This window comes from Protopterus annectens, chromosome 2.part1 (genome assembly GCF_019279795.1).
Source record: "Protopterus annectens isolate FY-2018-M chromosome 2.part1, PAN1.0, whole genome shotgun sequence".
NCBI classification, from domain to species: Eukaryota; Metazoa; Chordata; order Ceratodontiformes; family Protopteridae; genus Protopterus; species Protopterus annectens.
The window spans coordinates 1,616,324,199-1,616,347,116 of NC_056729.1; positions in this window are offsets into that span (position 1 = coordinate 1,616,324,199).

Below are 22,918 nucleotides of genomic sequence, written 5' to 3' on the forward strand. Positions count from 1 at the left end.
GATTTGTTTTAGCTATTTGGATTGATGTATAAAATGGGTCAATTTTTTGAATTTGGCTTTCTCAGATGAAGTCTTTATCTATGAAGATGAAATCTTTTATCTGATTTTACCATTTTATTATTAAAAGTCATATAGTTTCCTGACTTGTGTCTCCAGGTGTACTGTGCCCATAAATGGGTTTGTGGAGTTACATAAACCATACTTGTATGATTCCATACATACACCCATGTGGCATGCTGCTATGCTACACTTTTTAATTCTGAAATTCTATTTCCCTAATTTCAAACTGGAGTCACTGCCAGTGTGGTGCACTCTCTTTGCAGTCTCCCTTTGTCAGTGTGGTCTCCTTGCAGCCTCCCCAAGAAGTGGGTCATCTTAAACCAACCCAGGTACACTACGTTAGCATGGTTACTGGACTGGCAGTCAAGACTCCATTCTTCAGTTTCATCGATGTGACAGAAGGGATGTGTTTGTGACAGAAGCTTCATACACTATGGAATAAACTACATAGGTACATATGGCAAGGCAGTATTTTGCTTATATTTTAAAACAGATCAAGCAATTGTTTTAGAAATAGTGATTGCTAACATTAAAATGGTCTTCACACTTGATTGACATAAAATGTGTGATTGTTGAAAAATCATTATTGCATGTATTTCTAATTTCAATCATGTACTGCATTTTATTTATTTTCGCCAGTCAGAGCTTTCTTTTCTTTGACTTGCATTAAATTTTAGTGGCTTGACCCTTTTTTCTGAGATGAAAATTTATTTTGTTGTTTAAACATCATCTCCATCTTCTTCAGCCTATTGATAACCATCTGAATAGGTTCATAGGTGTTTACTAGGCTAACGACCACAAGGGCTTTTTTAAGCCTAATCATGCTTCTCAAATCCCTGACAAGTTATGATACCCTTGATAAAGTGTAAGCATGGGCCTGAGAGATGAACCAGTTACAGGTTACCTGTGTCCATTAGAGACATAGGTGCCAAACCAGGGATGAATTTCTGGTTTCCCTTCCAATTGTCCAAGTTACATTTGAATTGGGTTAGAGAGGAGCTCTGCTTCACATGGATAGGGAGCCTGTTCTATAGATGGGGTAGTCTCTGGGATACCTATCTCTCCAGTAGGTCCTATTTATATCACAGGCAAGATTTAAGTCTTTAGAATGGGTAATTCTGGTGCTGTTTGTTTTGTGGATATGCAGGAGGTCCATCAGAGTGGGGTCTGACAGTTCCCTGTATGCCAGACATAGACCTCTCTTAAAAGCCTGTAGGAGACAGAATACAAGGATAGAGCCTTGAGGCAGTCTGCATAGGACATTTTACGTATGCCCTGTATTCTTTTAGTGAGAAACCTCTGTGGATGTTCCAGTTGTTGGATATGCCTGTTTGCATACATACCAAAGGGGGAATTTACTCAATGATAGGTCTGATGAATGCTGAGCAGAGTGGAACAATGACTTCCTTGTACTTAGATGCCATACCTTTGTTTATAAGTTGCGGAAAATAGAATGATTTCCTCACCCCTGTAGATATGTGATGGTCAAAAGCTAGATTACTATCTATGTGTGTCAATAAGTCCCTGACTACTGGGTCAACTCTAAGGGGTGTGTTGTTAATATGATAGTTACCAGGGATGGATGACTTCCCAAAGTATAATATTATGCATTTCTTGGCATTTAGATTTAGTCCATGGCTCTGACACTAGTTGTTTGTCTGTGTCAGCCCCACCTGGAAAACATTTGTGTCAGTGTGAGATGCAATGACAGATCCTGAGTGGGGTATTGTGTCAAATGCTTTGGCCAGGTCAAGGTAGGCAGTGTGAATGATTTTGCCCTTATCCATTGCATTGGTGACCTTCTCAAAGAAGTCCACCAGGCTGAGTAGGCATGATCTACCCTTGACGAAACCAAACTGGGTAGGGTTCAGTGTCTGGAGGTTTACTATATTTCTATTGATCATCTCCATGATAATTCTTTCCATAGCTTTACATATAAGACTAGTGAGACGTATGGGACTGTAGTTCCCATGGTCTGTAGATGGTCCACCTTTGTGCAGAGGGATGACTGTTGCCTTTCTCCATTCATGAGTTATGAAGCCTGTTTGGAGGCTACAGTTAAATAGTAGTTCCAGAGTAGTTCCAGAGGCCCTGATGGGTCATGTTTCCTGATATTTAGAAGGCATCCTGGGATATTGTCTGGGCCCACTGATGCAGTGTTCTTAGTCTTAGAGAGAGCATTATGGACCTGTTACCTACTGATAGTAGGGGGAGTTATATTTGATGATATTTCCTGAGGGAACGTTGAAGGGGACAGAGGGGTTAAGTTGGAGCTGAATTTATCAGCCAGGAGATTTGCTATATCTTCCATCTCAGTATAGGTGGCTCCATTTACAATGAGATCTGCACACAATTGTGTATTGCCTTTGAGGCTGAGGACATAGCTAAAGAATGCTTTGTCATTGTCCTTAGCCTGGGAAGCCAAACTTACCTCAAATTTGGCCTTGGTAGACTTTATTTGTCCTCTGAGTTGCTTGTTTAGTTTGATGAGAGTGCTTTTATCCTGCTGGGTGCTGCACCTCCTAATTTCTGCCATGATTTTCTTCCTCCTGTTATACAGCCTACTGATTTTGTGATTTCACCAGGGTGGCTTGTTTTTTGAGTTAGTTCTGAAAACTTCTAGTATGTAACAATTCTCTTTTGAAGGCAGATTGTTTTTATTGCTAGGAAAATTACAGATGAATTGTTTGAGTAGAAATGAGAACCCAACTAATGTTTTCTTGGAAAAATATGGAGAATCAGTTATTTCTGATCTGCCAAGTTTACAATTTTCTCATGTTGTCCATTTTGCACTTGTGTTTAATAGTGCAAAAACACAATTTGAGTAATATGAATCAAGATATATGTTACAGCTTTTCTCCTGTCTCTGACTGTAAGAATATATTTTGCCATTTCAACTATATACTGCAATGCCTTATAGAGCTCTTTGCTGATCAAAATCTTCAGATGAAAGACTACTACCATATCAATTATATTTATGTCTTTGTTGGCTGATATTTGCTTCTTTCTCAGAAGTCCAAAAAAATAAAGAATGACTTCAAAATAAATACAGTGAATACTGAAGTTTGTTGCAAATCATTTAAATTATTTTTATAGTGGCATTAATCTCCTGATCCATTCAGTATGAAGGCTGTTCCCTCCAGTAAACACAGATATAACAGCTCAAAACTGCTCTACATCAGAGAAGGGGTAATAATCCAAGGTACCACAACCATGGACATAATATATATTCCATCAACTGACTATGCAGACTACCTGTTCCAAGGCTCACAATTAGTGTCATCAAAATATCAGCAGATATCCTTAATATTTATTTATATTGTAGTCAGGGCTTTAATATAGTCTTTGTAGATATTATTGTCATTAACCTAGGGTGAGTGTGGAAAGGGCCCTCAGTCAAGTCTAGCCATCTAGTTAAAAAATAAGTAGGTAAGTAAATAAACAAATCAAACAAATGCAATAAATACACAGATAAATACAAAAATAAATATATAAAGAAATACTTTCTCAGAAAATATGATTAAAATTGAACTTGTACTTTGAAGATTTTGAAGAGTCAAGGGGGAACTTCCTTAAAAGTAGGGTTGATGCATCCTCCTTCAGGAAACTGGACAAGAGTGCTTACTTTAAACACCCTTCTTGCAATTTTTGTAAAGACCTTATTGATGAGTTCAACACAGTTGACTAATAACTTGCCAGGCCAAAGCTATAAACTGCAAAATATGAAACTTAACTCCTGGATAGTCAACATCTTTAATATACCATGAAAGAAATTACTCTATGCATTTGGGTGATTAATTTCATCCATACACACTCACACTCCTATAACTCTCTCTCTCTCTCTCTATATATATATATATATATATGTATATATATATATATATACATTCACCTGCACAAGATCAGTCAGCCTCAAGGGTCCATACTCTATAATGTTCCCTGACTTTCCACAGCAGAATAAGTGTATATGAGCAAACAAGACTTAATATTATCAGTCTGAGAACATACTAGTCGACAGATGTTACATTGATCAATTATCAGGTTATTATGATCTGTGGTCCTGAATTTTCTTTTGCCAGACAAACTCACCGATTCAGTAAGATTAATGACCTAGTGAAGAATTTTAAAGGGCAGTGACATATGATGCACTTACTGTGACAGTTTATTGGCTGGCCTATATTTCTCTGGTGATTAAAGGTAAGCCACTATTTCTGAGTGGAGGACAGAATAGGCTGTCTAATTAAACTGCATGTTTATACACACACACACACACATACACACACACACACACACACACACACACACACACACACACACACACACACACACACGCACACACTATCATAAAAAAGTATACATACATATATACACATGGGTCCACTTTTAAATCCCGAAATACCAAAATCTCAAGTTTTGAGATATCGAACTCAAAACATTGAGATTTCGGTATCTCAAAATTTAAAAGTGGAAAATAAAAACATAAACACAGCTAAAATAAAGTGTTTGCAAGGGGGCAAATCCCCCCACCTCCCCCACAACCCCCTACTTTAATATACCAGCTCTGAGATCGCACTACAGTGAAGAGAACGGTAATTCTTCTGTTGCACTTTCCATTCTCTTCACGGTAGCGCAATCTCGGAGTTGGTATATTTAAGTAGGGGGGGTGTGGGGTGTGCAGGGGGGTTTGCCCCCTTGCAAACACTTTATTTTAGTTAATGTTTTTTTTCCCACTTTTAAATTTCGAGATGCCAAAATCTTGAGTTCAGTATCTCAAAAAGCGAGATTTTGATATTTCAGGATTTAAAAGTGGACCCATACACATACATATGAGGTTATACAGCCATAGTTGGTGTTACAAAACTGTTATAACATATAACAAAAGGTATAGTAATAAACAATTAATTTCTTTGGTTAAGTACCCTAAATGGAATCTTTACATGAAATGAAGCATAATTTGTCACCTCAAAGTACCTGTTCAATAAAATGGTACATGCAATTATACAGCTAAATAAATAAAAAAATAATATAAATCCCAGGATAAAATATGTTTGCTGCGTGGGCAGAATAGGCAAGCTGCAACTAGAGATCATAGCGTGGGGTATTTTCAGAGATCATACTTTCAGTTCAAGTAATTTTTACAAGAGCTCAGTACAAATCTATCATGCCAGGATTATAACAGCAATATATTATTCTTTATAGAAAGCATTGTTCATATCAAAATATTTGTTATGCTCAGAAGAGAGTTTTGATGTTGCAGAGTGAGTAGGATTTTAGGAGGATGGAAAATGAATAGCTGAAGGAGTCCTGACATGTAGCTGGAAATGACTGTCCCTGCTGTAACTGTATCTGTTGTAATTTGCATGCCGTGAGTGAAAGATAACCTGCACTTCACCCTGTTATATACTTAGCAGTTTGAAAATTGGGGTGCCCAGCAGTATAAGTCAATGTGAATTCTTGAGCAAATGCCAATTCATTCAAGAAGGATGGTGTAATAAACGAGGATGTGACTCAGGGTAAAATACTGTCTGTAATCCCAGCTGAATGTCTGAATAAGCATGTCAGAGATGCAATTTGTAATCATGCCATTTGATGTTGTGCAGGTCGAGGTTCTGCAGTAATGATATTACTTTAACGATGATAGAAATGCCAGCACTGTAATGGGATAAAGCATTAACTATGGCCCAGGTTACCGAGGTTCATTTAGCAGTATGGGTGTTTGACGACCTGGCAGGGAGAGATGTCTGTGTCCATCCGGATGGGGTGAAGTGGGGTGGTGGTGTTCATCCAAGCATTCCCCTGTGAGGAGGCATTGTCCATAGAGAGGAGTAACTCTTGAACATAACAGATGAACATGAGGTGGGGAATGAACGTAGATCATTAAAACCACACACAGCAGCAAAAAATGATGTGTAGTTCCAGGATGCCCTAATGATCTTCATTGGCTCCAACCATAGTAGCAGTCTGGGTGACATTCCAAGGATGCACATGCATCCAAGGACGTACATAGCAAAATAGAGACTAAGATTTTTAGGAAGTCTTTCAAAAAGATGGTGCAGTGGTAGCATTATCACTTTACAACAAGAGGTTCTCCGGTTCGATTTTCGACTGGGGTGCCTTCTGTATGGAGTCTGCATGTCCTCCCTGCATTCATGTGGATTCCCTCCAGGTGCTCCGGTTTCCTCCCATATCACAAAGACATGCATCTGGAAAGTTAATCCCTGGGCCTCTGCTGAAAATTGGCTTAGTTCCAAGTTGGACTTTCCCAGTAAACAAATGCTAAATAAATAAAGAACAATATTTTGGGTAAAACCAGCATGCACTCCAGACACGTCACTCGGAATGTACTGAAGGGTTAGTTGCTCAGAACATCGAGGCTTCACAATATGGACAATAGTGCAGATGAAGCACTAACACAGATGTCTGAATGATTCTTGACAAGAGGGTACTCATGTAATCAAGTAGATGAAGCAGTATGTGAAGTACGTTCCCTAAGGAAAACTACTGCATGACCCTAGTTTAAGAAATATAATGGAGTAGCTCTTAATAGGTCAGATAGACAAAGTGTCATCTCTCAAGTTGTACTTACAAACAATGTAGGAGTGATCTGTGAGATTATAAAAAAGAACAGGCCAGTTCTGATGACAAATGAAACAGTTAGAAGGGCACTAGGACCCACAATGAGTTTTTCTTTTTGCAATAATAAATCTTTAAAAAGAGAACTGTGCTGTAAATACACCAAATACAACAATTTTCCTTTGTCGGATCATACAGGTACTTTCCCATGTTGATCTTGTCAAGCATGCAAACATATTTTGACTACAAGCTCTATTGGACATCCCTCTTTGTGCCATCAAATCCATTTTGACTTTTATGCTAACTGCATGAGTTTGAATGTGATTTGTTATGCAAAATGTCAAGCATGCAGCAGTTTTTATGTAGGAAAAACAAACAGGATGCTGAAAGAGAGAATAATTCAGCATGTTGGGGACATTCGCAACAAAAAATTACAAATACTTTAACTAAACATGTATCTGATTCTGGCTCTGCTCATTGTTTTAAATTTGCTATTTTAGAGTGCATTAAATGTACCATTAGAGGAGGGGATATCAGAAACATTACTGTACATGCTGAACTTAGGTGAATTATGTTATTAAAAGCAGGTTTGAATAATGATGTTTCCATCAAACTAATTTTACAAGCACATGGCTTAAGGCATTGATTTTATATTTTTTTAGAATGGTCTTATGAATAGTTTTGTCAATCAAAGTAAACATTATTGTCGATCAGATATGCACAGTAGTGCACTTGGAATGAAATTACATTGCTTTCGCCCTCATGCAAGACATAACAATGAACGCATAGTTTGAATGACAGTAAGACTAATGCACATACAGTAATAATTAAAATATTAACAACACAGTAAACGACTACAGTTGGACAGGAGACATTAGACAATATTATACTAGTAGGTATTGCTATGACTTCACATTGTAATTGCTTAGAATATTGCCTCATGTACACAGACAACCATCTACTACTACCACCTAGGAACACAATTTGTGAGAAATGCAATTGCATAAAGAAGCTAGAGTCTACACTCTCTCTCTCTCACTAGCCAGTACATCTGGCACTGAGAAGGTTGTCAACACAATCAATACACCTCAAACACCACCTACAACTACACAACACACACCCACATATATGGAGGTCATCAACAAAAACAAACCCAAACAAAGGAGATCTCAGAAGGAAAAGCACATGAGAACTCCACAACCCTCCACACCACATACTATGGATAGTCCACACACCAGTGTCTCACAACCACTAAGGCTTAAGCATAAACCCAACATATTAGTCATGGGAGACTCCATTGTGAGACTCACAGATGTGCCTCTCACCAGGCTGGATAAGGAGAAAGGCACGTTTTTTGTTTGTCAGGTGCCGGAATCCACCACAGCACACATGCAGTCAAGTCTCTCAACAGCAGGTACTGTTATGAGTCTGTCATAGTTCATGTTGGTGTGAACGACTTGAGGCATACCTCCCTGGACTATATGAAGAGACACATGATTGAGCTTACTGAATATGTGTTCCAGACAGGTATGTCCCTAGCCTTAAACAGCATTCTACCATTACCCAGAATAATGCCTGAATACAAACAGAAACTGATTGACTTTAACAATTGGCTTAGTTTATGGTGTCATTCCAAGGTGACCCAGTACCTGACAGCCTGGGAAGATATGATCGACAGACCATGATGCTTTGCTAGAGATGGCCTGCATCTGTCTCACTTGGGCTTCAAGCTTCTGGCAAAGGCCCTTGCCTTCCCGATAATGCCTTTTCATGAGGTCAATACTACCAACATATAAAGAAAAATGTATAAATAAAAAATGATCAATTTCAACAATTGGCTAAGTTTCTGGTGCCATTGAAAGGGGATCCAGTATATGTCCACCTGGGATGACATGCTCGACAAGCCACGTTGCTTTGCAAGAGACGGCTTGCACCTGTCACCCTTAGGCTTTCGAATATTGGCCAAGGCTTTTGACACCCCCATAGTGCCTTTTTTAAGCAAGGCTCAAAAGACAAACCCACCACCGTAAATAACACAAGTAACCAAAAACTAAGGGTAATGCTACTCAATGCCAGAAGTCTAAACCTCAAAATGCATACACTCGAGGCACTACTCAGTATGGAGAACATCGATATCTGTGCATTAACAGAAACCTGGTTTAAGGCTCCAGAGAGCACCCCAGCACTACCAGGCTATAACTCATACCATACTTTTCATCCAGAGAATGTGGACCAAAACACAAAAGGCAGGGGTGTATCCATATTCATCAAAGATACCCAAACCTCCAGGTTAGTGGCACAGCACAATGCCTCAGAGATCATCCATGTGCAACTAACAGTGGGAAAAACTGCAATTCAAATTGTAGCATGCTACAGATCACCCACCATGACCCAGGACCCCCATTCTGCATTTCTGGAGACACTGGAAAATATGAAGGTCCTACCAAACACCCTAATATTGTGTGATTTCAATTACCCAAACATTAACTGGGAGAACTACTCAAGTACTAATGCCCTTGCCCAATGCTTCCTAGAATTTATAAACTCAAATGCCCTGGATCAACTGGTTAACACCCCCACCAGAGGTGACAACATATTGGACCTGGTCATCACCAACATGGGTGACCAGTGTTCTACACCGGAGGTCAACACCTTGCTGATTAGATCAGACCATAGACTAATCACTCTGGATATCCACATTCCACTCCCACCCCCAATCAAGGAAACCACCATGAAAAACTTTTCAAAAGCAAACTTCACATTACTTAAGACCGGAGTGGAAAGGTTCACAGCCCCCATGCTAAATGACAATGCTGTCCAAGCTGCTGAATCCCTCACAAAGGCACTCTATGAGCACCTGCAATAATGCATGGATCATGCTATCCCAAGCAAAACCAAGACTTACTCCTCCAAGAAAAGGAAACCAGTCTGGTGGACCCTGCCATAAACAAGCTATACAATAGAAGGAGAAAACTAGTACAGAAAAGAGTAAAATCCCAAGAAGGAAAGACATCCCTGATCAGTATCAGCAAGAAACTACGATCCCTCATAAAATCATCCAAGGCTAGCTTCAAATGAAAAATTGCCAAGGAGTCCAAAGATAACCACAAAGTATTTTTTAGCTATGTGAAGAACCTAAGTGGAAACTCTCAGATCTGCTCTGAGTTAGTGCAGAATGGTACAAAATACACTGAACCGACTGATATTGCCAACATTCTGGCAGACAGGTTTACTGCAAACTTCACCCCCCTCTCATTCTAAAGGGTCAATAACCATACCAGAAGAATGTAGAGCCCCAGCAATCACTGACACACAGGTTAAAACAGCCTTGTCCAAAGCCAAAAACACAGCTTCAATGGGACCGGATGGTGTCCCAGGCTGTGTCTTACACGAACTCGAAAATTAACTAACCCCTCACCTAACCACACTGTTCAAACTCAGCCTCTCTACAGGCTATGTACCCATAGAATGGTGCACAGCAACAGTTATCCTGCTCCACAAAGGTGGAGCCACAACGGACCCCAGGAACTATCGCCCTATAAGCCTGAGTAGCCTGGTCTGCAAGGCTATGGAGCGCATCATCATGGAACTCATTAACAGAGACATTGGGAACCTCCAAACATTGGACCCTACCCAGTTTGGCTTTCTTAAGAGCAGATCATGCCTCCTAAACCTGGTGGACTTCTTTGAGACAGTTACCAAGGCTTTAGATGAGGGAAAGGAGGTCAACACAGAATACCTAGACCTCATAAAGGCTTTCGACACCATTCCCCATTCTGGTATTATAGACAAGCTCACCAGCCTGAACATATACCCCTACATCACGAGATGGGTTGCCAGTTGGCTCACTGATAGAACCCACACAGTGAGAGTTGCGGGCTCTAGATCAGACTCTAAACCGGTTACAAGTGGCATCCCCCAGGGCTCAGTCCTAGAACCCCTTCTGTTCGGTATATACTTCTCAGAGGTACAGGCAAGCACAGGAGGACTATGGCTGACCAAGTTTGCAGACGACTGCAAACTGGGGGCCATAAATGACTCCCTGGCTGATACAGACATCCTCCAGAAGGGTCTCACTGAGCTGGATACTTGGTGTCAAAATCATTGCCTCAAGCTAAATGCCAAAAAGTGCATAGTCATCCCTGTTGGAAAAAGCAAAATACCTGTGAACTACCACATACGTGGTAGTCCCCTAAATACAGAAAATGTAATAAGGGATCTGGGGACCCAAGTAGATAGTAATCTCTCCTTTGATAATCATATTGCCAAGGTGGTTAGAAAATCCTTCTGTGTGGCCCACCTAATCACAAAAGGGTTTGCATATAGAACAAAAGAGTTTATTGTGCCCCTCTACTTATCACTCATCAGACCCATCATAGAGTACAATGCCCCATTTGGGATGTACCTTACCAGACACCTGCAACAGCTGGAAAGACCATATAAGTACCTCAACAAGAGGTACTGGCCTCAAACAGATGCCTTATGCAGCCTGACTGAAGAAACTCCAGCTGTACTCGGTTGCATACCGCTTACTCAGAGGTGATCTCTGCCTGAGACACAAGGGCATGTCCAACCCAGAATTGATGGACATGCTCCACCTAAAAAAAACAAATCCCCGAGAGCCACACGCTCTAGGAATCTAAACCTCACCACAACGATAAATAGGACGTGCTGGAAGGATAGATTCGTGTCCCAGAGACTCCCCATGGTTTGAAACAGGATTCCAATCTACATTAGGCAGAACCCCTCACTAACACTCTTCAAGAGAAACCTTGACGAGTAGATAGGAAACAGAAAATTTACCCCGGGGATCACTACAGTGGCTCTGCTGGACACAGACACAGGGAACTAATGGTACTGGTGGACAGAGGCACAGGGAACTAATCTATGGGGGTGGCGAAAGCCAACACATTCTGGCTAGGCTTACAGATGCCCTCGGGCAGATAGCCTAGTACTTACCTATGAACCTATTAAAATTTCAACAAAATGCAAATTAAAGGTCATGCTGCTAAACTCTAGGAGTCTAAACATGAAACTGCAGTCATTGCAAGCATTCTTAACCCTGGAAGATGCTGACATTTGTGCAGTCACAGAAACCTGTTTCAAATAAAACTACTGTTCAATCTCAGCCTTACTACAGGATATGTACCCAAAGAGTGGCATACAGCAACAGTGGTCCCTCTCCACAAAGGTGGTTCCTCAATGGATCCTGGAAACTATCGCCCCATAAGCCTGACTAGCTTGGTCTGCAAAGCTATGGAAAGGATCATCATGGACCTCATAAATAAAGATATTGGGGACCTACAGACACTGGATCCTACCCAGTTTGGCTTTGTTAAGGGCAGATCCTGCCTCTTAAACCTGGTTGATTTCTTTGAAACAGTCACCAAGGCCATTGATGAGGGGAAGGTGGTCCACACAGCCTACCTGGACCTCGCAAAAGCCTTCGATACAATACCCCACTCGGGCATTATAGGTAAGCTCACCAGCTTAAATATAAACCCCTATGTCACTAGATGGGTTGCAAACTGGCTCAAGGACAGAACCCACATGGTTAGAATTGCTGGAGCCATGTCAGACTCCAAACCAGTTACAAGTGGCGTCCCACAAGGCTCAGTCCTGGGACCTCTCTTGTTCGGTATATGTTTCTCGGAGGTACAGGCCAACACGGAAGGACTGTGGCTGACCAAGTTCGCAGATGACTGCAAACTGGGTGCCATAATCGACTCTCCAGCCAACACAAGCATCCTCCAAAAGGTCCTCATAGAAACAGACAACTGGTGCCACAGCCATGGCCTCAAGCTAAATGCCAAAAAGTGTATAGCCATCCCCTTTGACAAAAACAAAGTGCCCACAAATTACTACATAGGTGGTAATCCATTAAGTACAGAAGAAGTAATTAGGGACCTGGGGACCCAAGTTGATAGCAGTCTCTCATTTGACAACCACGTGGCCAAATTGGTTAGAAAAACATTTTATATAGCCCACCTAATCATGAAGGGATTCACATCTAGATCAGGGGAGGTCATCGTGCCTCTTTACTCATCCCTCATCAGGCCCATAATTGAGTACAATGCCCCTTTTTGGATGTACCTTACCAGACACCTGCAGCAACTGGAAAGACCCCAAAAGTACCTCACCAAGAGGATCAAAGGGCTCAAACAGATGCCATATGCTGCCCGGTTAAAGAAACTCCAGCTCTACTCAGTGGCATACCGCCTGTTCAGGGGTGATCTGTGCCTGACGTATAAAGCCATGTCCAACCCGGAATTAATGGACATGCTGCACCTCAGAAAATCCAAATCCCATCGAGCTACGTGCTCGAGAGACTTGAACCTCAGTACTGAAATAAATAGGACATGCTGGAGGGACAGATTCATAACCTAGAGGCTCCCTTCACTGTGGAATAACATCCCAGTCCAGGTTAGGCAGAGTCCCTCATTGACTCTCTTCAAGAGGAATCTTGATGAGTGGATGGGAGATCGTAGGTTTAACCCGGGTATCACTTCTGTGTCACTGTTAGACAGAGGCACGGCATACTAACCTCGAAAAAGGGCATAGCAAAATTAATTTAAAATGGGTGGCGAAAGCCAAACACATTCTGGTTAGGCTTATAAATGCCCTAGGGCAGATAGCCTAGTATGAACCTAAAGCTGCGGAGAGCACTCCAGGCTTACCTGGTTACTCATCCTATCACACATTCAGACCCCAAACTGTGGGCAGCAAAGCCAAAGGAGGTGGAGTTTCAATATATATTAAAGACAGACACACCTCCATGCTGGTCAAAAGTGTGACACACAGGAGACACTTCATGTGCAGTTAACCATTGACAAGATCCCTATTCAAATTATAGCTAGCAACAAGTCCCCAAATTTGACTCAAGATGCACAGTCCACCTATCTGGACTTCTTCAAATCTATCAAGATTCAACCCTTTACCCTGATCCTGGGTAACTTTAATTGTCCAGCCATAGATTGTGGAAATGCCTTGGAATAGCTAGTCGATACCTCCACAAGAGGTGATAATATCTTGGACCTGGTATTAACCAACATGAGTAACCACTGCAGCACCCCTACAATATCATCCTCCCTGATAAGATCTGACCATAAAGCGGTCACTTTCGAAGTCACCATCCCCTCTGACCCCCCTCTAGCGAGAGTCAAACAAAAAAACTTCTCTAAAGCTGATTACAATCTCCTGAGGGGTGGTATAACCAGCTTCACAGCCCCCTCCACCACTGTAGGAACTGGCACCAATGTCCAAATCTACACCAAAGTACTATGCGAGCATTTATATAGATGCATTGAATCAGGAATACCCCATAGGACAAAATCATCCCCTGCAAGGAAGAGTAAACATGTCTGGTGGACATCTGGAATAAATAAACTATATAACAAAAGGAAATAATTACTGTCCAGGACCAAGAAGGAGCTGGTGCTCAATTGGAAGCAATCTCTCCTTACCCTGAACAAGCAAATAAGAGCACTAGTGAAATCCTCTAAAGCCACCTTCGAGTCCAAATTGGCCATATCTAGTAGAGACAATCATAAGGCCTTCTTCACACATGTCCAAAATCTTAAAGGAAGCACCCAGATCTGTTCAGAACTGGTGGTCAAGGACACCACATACACAAATGCTATTGGTATAGCCAATCTGCTAGCTGACAGATTCAATGGAAAACTTCTCCCCTCCTTCCCCCCATCAGTAAACCAGGACATCCCCAGTACCTGCCCCCCACCCCTTATCTCTAGGGAAGAGGTCATCACTGCCCTCTCAAAGGCAAAAAACACAGCCTCCGTGGGACCCAATAACATCCCTGGCTGCATCCTACATGAACTCAGACATGAACTTGCAGCACCATTAGACACCCTATTCAACCAAAGCCTGAATACCATATTTGTCCCAGCTGAGTGGAGGACAGCCACTGTCATCCCTTGACACAAAGGTTGAGCGTCCACCGATCTGGGAAATTATAGACCCATCAGCCTAACTAGCTTGATCTGCAAAGCCATGGAATGGATTATCATGGACTTCATTAACAGGGACATTGGCAACCTCCAAACAATTGATCCCACACAATTTGGCTTTGTCAAAAGGAGGTCATGTGTGTTAAATCTGGTTGACTTCTTTGAGACAGTCACCAAAGCCATAGATGAGGGGAAGACAGTGCACATGCCTACCTTGACCTGGCCAAAGTTTTCAACACTATTCTCCACTCAGGCATGGTAGATAAACTCTCTCAACTAGGCATCAATCCATAATTTACCAGATGAGTAAAAAACTGGCTCATTGATAGAACCCACCTAATCAAAATAGGGCAAGCCACCTCAAGCAGTCGACCTGTAATGAGGGGCATACCCCAGGGATTGGTGTTGTGGCCTCTGTTATTCGAGATATACTTCTCCGAGATACAAGCCAAAACCAGTGGACTATGGCTGACCAATTTTGCAGATGGCTGCAAGCTGGATGCAGTCATCAATTACCCAAGTGATATGGACGCCCTCCAAGAGGGTCTCACCCAAACAAATGACTGGTGCCAAAAACATGGCCTCAAGCTGAATGCCAAAAAATGCATCAACATCCCTTTGGGGAGAATGACATCCCCACAAATTATCACATTAGTAACAATGTCCTAAGTACACAATCAATAGTGACGGATTTGGGCACCCAGGTTGATAGCACCCTGACTTTTGACCACCATGTTGCTTCCGTTGTACAGAAAGCTTTCTACATGGCCCACCTCATAAGTAAGGATATCTCATCCAGGGACTAAGAGGTTATAACATCCCTGTATTCTTCCCTTATAAGGCCAATTATCGAGTACAATACGCCCTTCGGCATGTATCTCGCAAAGCACATGCAGCAGCTGGAAAGACCACAGAGATTCCTCACCGGGAGACACCAGTGCCTCAAACACCTACCCTACACAGATAGGCTAAAAGTCATATCCCTATACTCAGTTTCATACAGACTCCTCAGGGGTGACCTCTGTTTGGCATATAAAGCAATCTCAGGCCCCACCTTGATTGGACTGCTGCATATCCACAAGTCAAGCTCCACTCGAGCAACCCATATGCATGACCTCAATCTGTTCTGTGATATCAATAGGACTTGTTGGCAGGACAGATTTGTGTCCCAGGGACTCCCCCATCTGTGGAATAGACTCCCTCTCCACATCAAGCAGAGTACCTCATTACCCCTTTTTAAACACAACCTGGATAACTGGATATGAAACAGAAAATACACCCCTGGGATTCCACCCATGTCCCTGCTGGACAGGGGGTTTGGGTGTTGACTTGACTAAACATGGGCTAAACTATTGGCTAGGCTTATAAAGGCCTCAGGGTCAATAGCATAGTAACCTCCTATGATCCTATGATTACTTGTAGTATGTTTTGCCCTACCGCTTCCTGAGTAGCCATGTGACCTGATTGATTTTTCTGATTGGGTAACTAGTACTTTTAAGAATGCAACAGTTTGTATGGAATATTATGGTTTGAAGAAGCAGCCTCCAGCCATGAAAGTGCTTACCTTTTACTTTTTGTTTTTTATCGTTTTTCTATTAAAGTTTTATATGTGTCCATCCGTGGTGGTCGAGCTTGTTTTTACCTGTTGGATTGTATTTTGTGCTAACTCGACCTTCATTCATCTGGTATACGTCTGTTTGTTGAAAGATATAACCCACATAGTTAAGGTGGCAGGTGCCTCCTTAGAAAGAATGAAGGTAACTAGTGGTGTGTCCCAGGGCTTCATACTGGGATCCCTCCTTTTTTGTATCTACTTCTCCAGTCTTCAGACTGGGAATCAGGACCTTTTATTACCTAAGTTTGCAGATTAATGCAAACTGGGTTTTATTGGGAAATCTCCCTCTGATACCCATTAGAACAGGAACTAACCATTGTAAACAACTGGTCTATGGAAAAGGGGTTAAAAAGTGTAGTAATGTTACCCTTGGTAAATAACTCTCTCCCTTAATACAAAGTAAAGCCAATAACCCTCACTAAAATAATACTGTAGTCAGGGATCTTGGAACCTGGGTTGATAACACTCTCTTCTTTATAGGTTCATATGTGTTTACTGGGTTAATGACCACAAGGTCCTTTTTATGCCTAGCCATGCATCTCAAATCTCTGACAAGTTCTGGTACCCTTGATAAGTTTAAGCAGGGTCTTGGGAGATGAACCATTTATAAACAGGGGCCTTGGAGATGAACCATGTACAGGTTGCCTTTGTCCATTAGAGACATAGGTGCCAAACCAGGGATGAATTTCCTGTTGCCCATCTAATTGTCTAACTTGCACTTAAATTGGGTTAGGGAGGAACTCTGCTTCAAATGGATGGGGAGTCTGTTCCAAACACGGGGTAATCTCTGGGATACATACCTGTTTCTCCAGCAAGGTCCTATTTATAGCAAAGGCAAGGTTTAAGTATTTAGAACTGATAATTATGGTGCTGTTTATTTTGTGGCTATGGAGGAGGTCCAGGCATAGATCTCCCCTCAGAAGCATGTAGGAGACAGAACACAGGTATAGGACTTTGAGGTGGTCTGCACAGGACATTTTACTTACAACCTTTATTCTTTTAGTAAGGAACCTCTGTGGATGTTCCAATTGTTGGATATGCCTGGTTAGGTATATGCCAAAGGAGGCATTGTACTCAATGATAGGCCTGATTAATGCTGAATACAGTGGAACTATGACTTTCTTGGACCTTGATGCATTACCTTTGTTTATTACAACATAAAATGATTCCCTCACTATCATAGACACATGATGGTCAAAGGCTAGATTACTATCTATGTGTGTCCCCAAGTCCCTGACTAGTGGGTCAACTGTGAGGGGTGTGTTATTCAATATGGTATCTACAAGGGCTGGTTAACTTCCCAAAGGATACTATTATGCATTTCTTGGCATTTAGTTTTAGTCCATGGTTCTGACACCAGTTGTTTGTCTGTGCCAGCCCTTCCTGGAGAACATTTGTGTCAGAGTGGGATTCAATGATGGCTCCTAATTTGCAATCATCTGCAAATTTAGTCAGCCAGAGGCCATCGATATTGGCTTTGATTTCAGAGAAGTAAATGCCAAAAATGAGCGGTCCAATGATCTATCCCTTAGGGACTCCACTTTTGACTGGCCTCTTTGTAGAGGTGTACTCCCCATTTCTAACTTCCTGGGTCCTGTCTGTGAGACAGTTGGCTACCCATCAGGTGAGATACAGATTTGTACCTAACCTCCTGAGTTTGTTAACAATGCCTGAGTGGAGCATTGTGTCAAATGCCTTGGCCAGGTCAAGGTAGGCAGTGTGAACCATTTTCCCTCATCTATTGCTCTGGTGACATTCTCAAAGAAGTCCACCAGGTTGAGTAGGCATGACCTATCCTTGATGAAACCAAACTGCATTGGGTACAGTGTCTGGAGGTTTACTATATCATTATTGATCATTTCCATGATAATTCTTCCATGGCTTTGCATATAATACTAGTGAGACGTATGTGTCTGTGGTTTCCAGGGTCTGTAAATGGCCCACCATTGTGCAGAGGGATGACTGTTGCTGTTTTCCATTCTTCATCCACTATGTAGCAACAGTAGTCAGAAAATCCTTCTATTTATCCCAACTCATATCTAAAGACATATAATCCAGGTCAAAGGAAGTTATCATAACTCTCTTTGTAGACCTAATTAGACTAGTTGTTGAGAACAGCACCCCCTTTTGGATATGCCTTTCTAGACACATTAAGTAACTGGAAAGGTCCCAGAGGTTTCTATCCAAGATGACTGTTGGCCTAAAGTCCCTGAGCTATCAAGAAAGGCTTGAATGGTTGTTCCTTTACTCAGTTTTTTATAAGCTGTTATGGGGTGATCTATGCCTTGTATTCTGCGCTAGTAGGAAACCTAATCCTCCTTGATCTTGGCAAGTCAAATAGCTCCGATTAATATCACAAATCTGAACTTAAATCTCTACCTAAACATAAATAAAACATACCGGAGAGGCAAATTTATAGCCCAACACCTATTGCAGATCTGGAACAGACTTTCTGTGTAAGTTAAACAAAGTGACACCCTAGCATTCTTCCAATTAAACCTGGATGATTGGATGGGTACCCATGAATTTACTCCAGGAATAACCTTCTTTGTCATTCTTGAGGAGGGGTTTCCAGCATGAAGGTAGGTATTGACTAGATTTAAATGGTCTTTTGACTCAATTACTTTGCATTTCCTAAAACTCTTTGATAGTTTTATACTTGTAACTATGTCCTAGCTAAGATCATTTTCTCAATTTATATAGCAGCCTGTGTATCCTGTTCAGTAATAGGTAATACATGGAAATGGGGTGTAAGGCAAGGGCAAGGTTACACAAAACTGTAAATTGACTATGGAAAGGGGAATATTTTAGTACCTTTTTGGTTATCTGAATATAGTGTACATGGACTAAAACAATACTAGTACATGGGAAATATGGTTTCTTAACACTGTAGAGGAAAGGTTAAAGTTTTTGTTGCAGAATGTTCTGCTAAATAGGTAATAATACAAGAGTTTTGGGATTCCACTAGCAGACTGTGTCATAAAACGTGGACTCAGTATATTAAATATAATTACTGGATACAAAAAATATAGCTGAAGAGTAGATGAAGAAAGATTTGTGTCAAATAATTGAAGGCAATTTTAGCGAATCCCATTCCTGCGAAATGGTTCCACTGGAAACCACTTTCAGCAAGGCAAAATAGGTTCATAGCTTCATAGGTGTGTACTAGGCTAATGGCCCTGGGGTCTTTACAAGCCTAGCCATAGGATTACCCTGGCATAGTGCCACCTGACCTTAGTTCCCAGTGTCTCTGTTGAGTAGAGCCACTGGAGTTATCCCCGGGGTGAATTTTCTGTTTCCAATACACTCATCAAGATTTCTCTTGAAGAGGGTCAGCAAGGTGCTCTGCTTGACATGTATGAGAAGTCTGTTCCACAGCATGGGCAGTCTTTGGGTTATGAACCTGTCCCTCCAGCATGTCCTGTTAATTGTGGTAATGAGGTTGAGGTCTCTGAAGCATGTGGTGCAGAGGGATTGGGATTTCTTTAGATATAGCATTTCTAACAGAGTTGGGTCAGACATGACTTTGTAAGTAGGCGATATGAGACCGAGAATAGTTGGAGTTTTTTGATTCTGTCCATATAGGACAAGTGTTTAAGGCCTAGGGTCCTCTTTGTGAGGTACTTTTGTGGCCTCTCTAGTTGTTGCAGGTGTCTAATGAGGTACATGCCAAATGGAGCATTTTACTCGATGATTGGCCTAATCAGGGAAGAGTAGAGAGAGACAATAACCTCTTTCTTCCTGGATGCAAAATCCTAAGTAATGGGATGTGCCACATAGAAGGGCTTTCTGACCACAGTGGCAATGTGGTGGTCAAAAGAGAGTTTGCTGTCAACCTGTGCTCCCAGATCTCTTATAATGCCTTCTGTGTTCAGTGGACTACCATCAATGTGGTAATTCATGCAAACCAGTTTTTTCCCAAAGGGGATGACGACACATTTTTTGGCATTGAGCTTAAGGCCATGGTTCTGACACCAGTCATTGGTCACAGTGAGGCCATTCTGTAGGATGTCAACATCATTTGGGGAGTTAATAATAGCTCCCAACTTGCAATCATCTGCGAACTTTGTCAGCCAGAGTCCCTTTGTGTTGGCCTGGACTTCAGAGAAGTAGATACCAAATAGGAGAGGACCCAGGACTGAACACTGTGGGACTCCACTCGTGACTAGTTGGCAGTCTGACTTGGAGTCAGCTACTTTCACACTGTGGGTTCTATCTGTGAGACAGTTTGAAACCCACCTAGTGATATAGGGGTTGATGGCAAGCTTAGTGAGTTTTTCTTTGATTCCTGAGTGGGAAATGGTATCAAAAGCCTTGGCCAGATCAAGGTAGGCTGTATGAACCACCTTGCCTTCATCCACAGTTCTGGTGACTGACTCAAAGAAGTCAACCAAGTTGAGCAGGCATGATCTACTCTTCACAAAACCAAACTGTGTGGGATCCAGAGTTTGGAAATTCCCTATATCCTTGTTTATTAGGTCTATTATGATGCATTCCATAGCTTTGCATATCAGACTCATCAGGCTAAAGGGGCAATAGTTCCCAGGCTTTGTAGTCGCTACTCCTTTGTGGAGAGGGATGACTGTAGTAGTCCGCCATTCTGTAGGGACAAAGCCTGAGGTGAGGCTGTGATTGAACAGGGCACACAGGTGAGGTGCCAGTTCACTCTGTAGTTCATGTAGAACACAACCATGGATATTGTCGGGTCTCATAGAAGCTGTATTCTTGGTCTTGGACAGTGCTGTTTTAACCTGCACAGCAGTAATATTGGGTGCCTGGCAATCTACTGGTATTGTGATTGGTCCTTTGGGGGGGGGGGTAAAGTTGCCACTGAATCTGTTGGCCAGTATACTGGCAATATTTGTTGGCTCGGTATAGGAGGTACTATTGTGCAGTAGCTTAGAGCAAATCTGGGCATTGCCGTGGAGATTCTTTACATAACTATTGAAGGTCTTTTGGTTGTCTTTGCTATCTGCTGCAATTCTGTTTTCATACCTAGCTTTAGAGGATTTGATGAGGGGATTTCAACTTTTTGTTGAGGCTGATAAGGGAGTTTTTCCAGTCTTGGGACTTCACCTTATTCTGCATCAGTTTCCGCCTTCAGTTGTAGAGTTTGTTTATGGCAGGGGACCACCAGATTGGATTCCTTTTTTTAGAGGAGAGCATCTTGCTTCTATTGGGTATGGCGAGATCCATGCATTTGTGTACGTTTTCGTACAGTGCATTGGTGCATGATTCTGCGGTCATGCAACTATTCTCCATTTGCATGGGTGCCGTGAAGTTAGCCACCTCTGTTTTTAGGAGCCTAAAGTTAGCTTTGAAGAAGTTTTTCATGGTGGTTACCTTTGCGGGGGTGGGGGGAGGGGGGTATGTGGATTTCCAAGGTGATTAGTTTATGGTCAGATCTAACCAGGGAGGAGCTGAATACTGGTGTAGAGCAATGGTCGCCCATGTTAGTAATGACCAGGTCAAGGATGTTGCTGCCTCTAGTGGGATTAAGAATGAGCTGGCCCAGGGCATTGGAATTAATGAACTCCAGGAAATGTTGAGCAAGTGTGTTGGTACATGAGTAGTTTATCCAGTTAATGGAGGGGTAGTTGAAGTCACCCAGTAAGAGAGTGTTAGGTTGGACCCTAATATTCTCCAGGGTGCTTAGGAACATGGAGTGCAAGTCTTGGGACATGGTTGGGGACCTATAGCAGGCTACCACCTGAATCACTGTCTTACCCAATGTTAGCTACACCTAAAGTATCTCTGATGCGTTATTTTGGGCTACCAGTCAGGAGGTGTGCGTATCCTTTATGAATATGGAAACACCACTGCCTTTGGAGCTTCAGTCCAGGTTCTGGGGCCGAAAGGTGTGGAACGAGTTATAGCCTGGTAGTGCAGTGGTGCTTTCTGCTGCCTTGAATCAGGTCTCTGTTACAGCACAAATGTCAATGTTCTCCATTTTAAGGAGTTCTTCAAGCAAATGCATTTTGATATTTAGACTTCTAGCATTGAGCAGCATGACCCTCAGATTGCATTTGTTTGTAGCTGTTACAAAGGTAATTTGGTCTTTGGAAAACTGCCTAAAAAGGCACTATGGGGTGGCAAGAGCCTTGGCCAGTATCCATAATCCCAGGGGTGACAGATGCAGGCCATCTCTGCCAAAGCATCAAGGTCTGTCAATCATGTCATCCCAGGCAGACAGATACTGGATCCCCTTAGAATGACACCAGAGACTTAGCCAATTGTTAAAAATCAATCATTTTCTGCTTGTACTGTGGTATCATTCTGGTTGATGGTAGGATGCTGCTCAGGGCTAGGGTCATACCCACATGGGCTACATGACAAAGCATTCATAGGTTCATAGGTTCATAGGTTCATACTAGGCTATCTGCCCTAGGGCATTTATAAGCCTAGCCAGAGTGTGTGTGGCTTTCACCACCCCTTAGGATGAGAATACTATACCCATTAGTTTGCTGTGCCTCTGTCCAGCAGTGATACAGAGATGATTCCCGGGGTAAACCTACGATCTCCCATCCACTCGTCAAGATTTCTCTTGAACAGAGTCAGTGAGGGGCTCTGCCTCACATGGACTGGGATTCTGTTCCATAGTGTAGGGAGTCTCTGTGTGATGAATCTGTCCCTCCAGCACGTCCTATTTATATCCGTGTTGAGGTTTAAGTCTCTTGCTCTCGTGGCTCTGGTGGATTTGGAT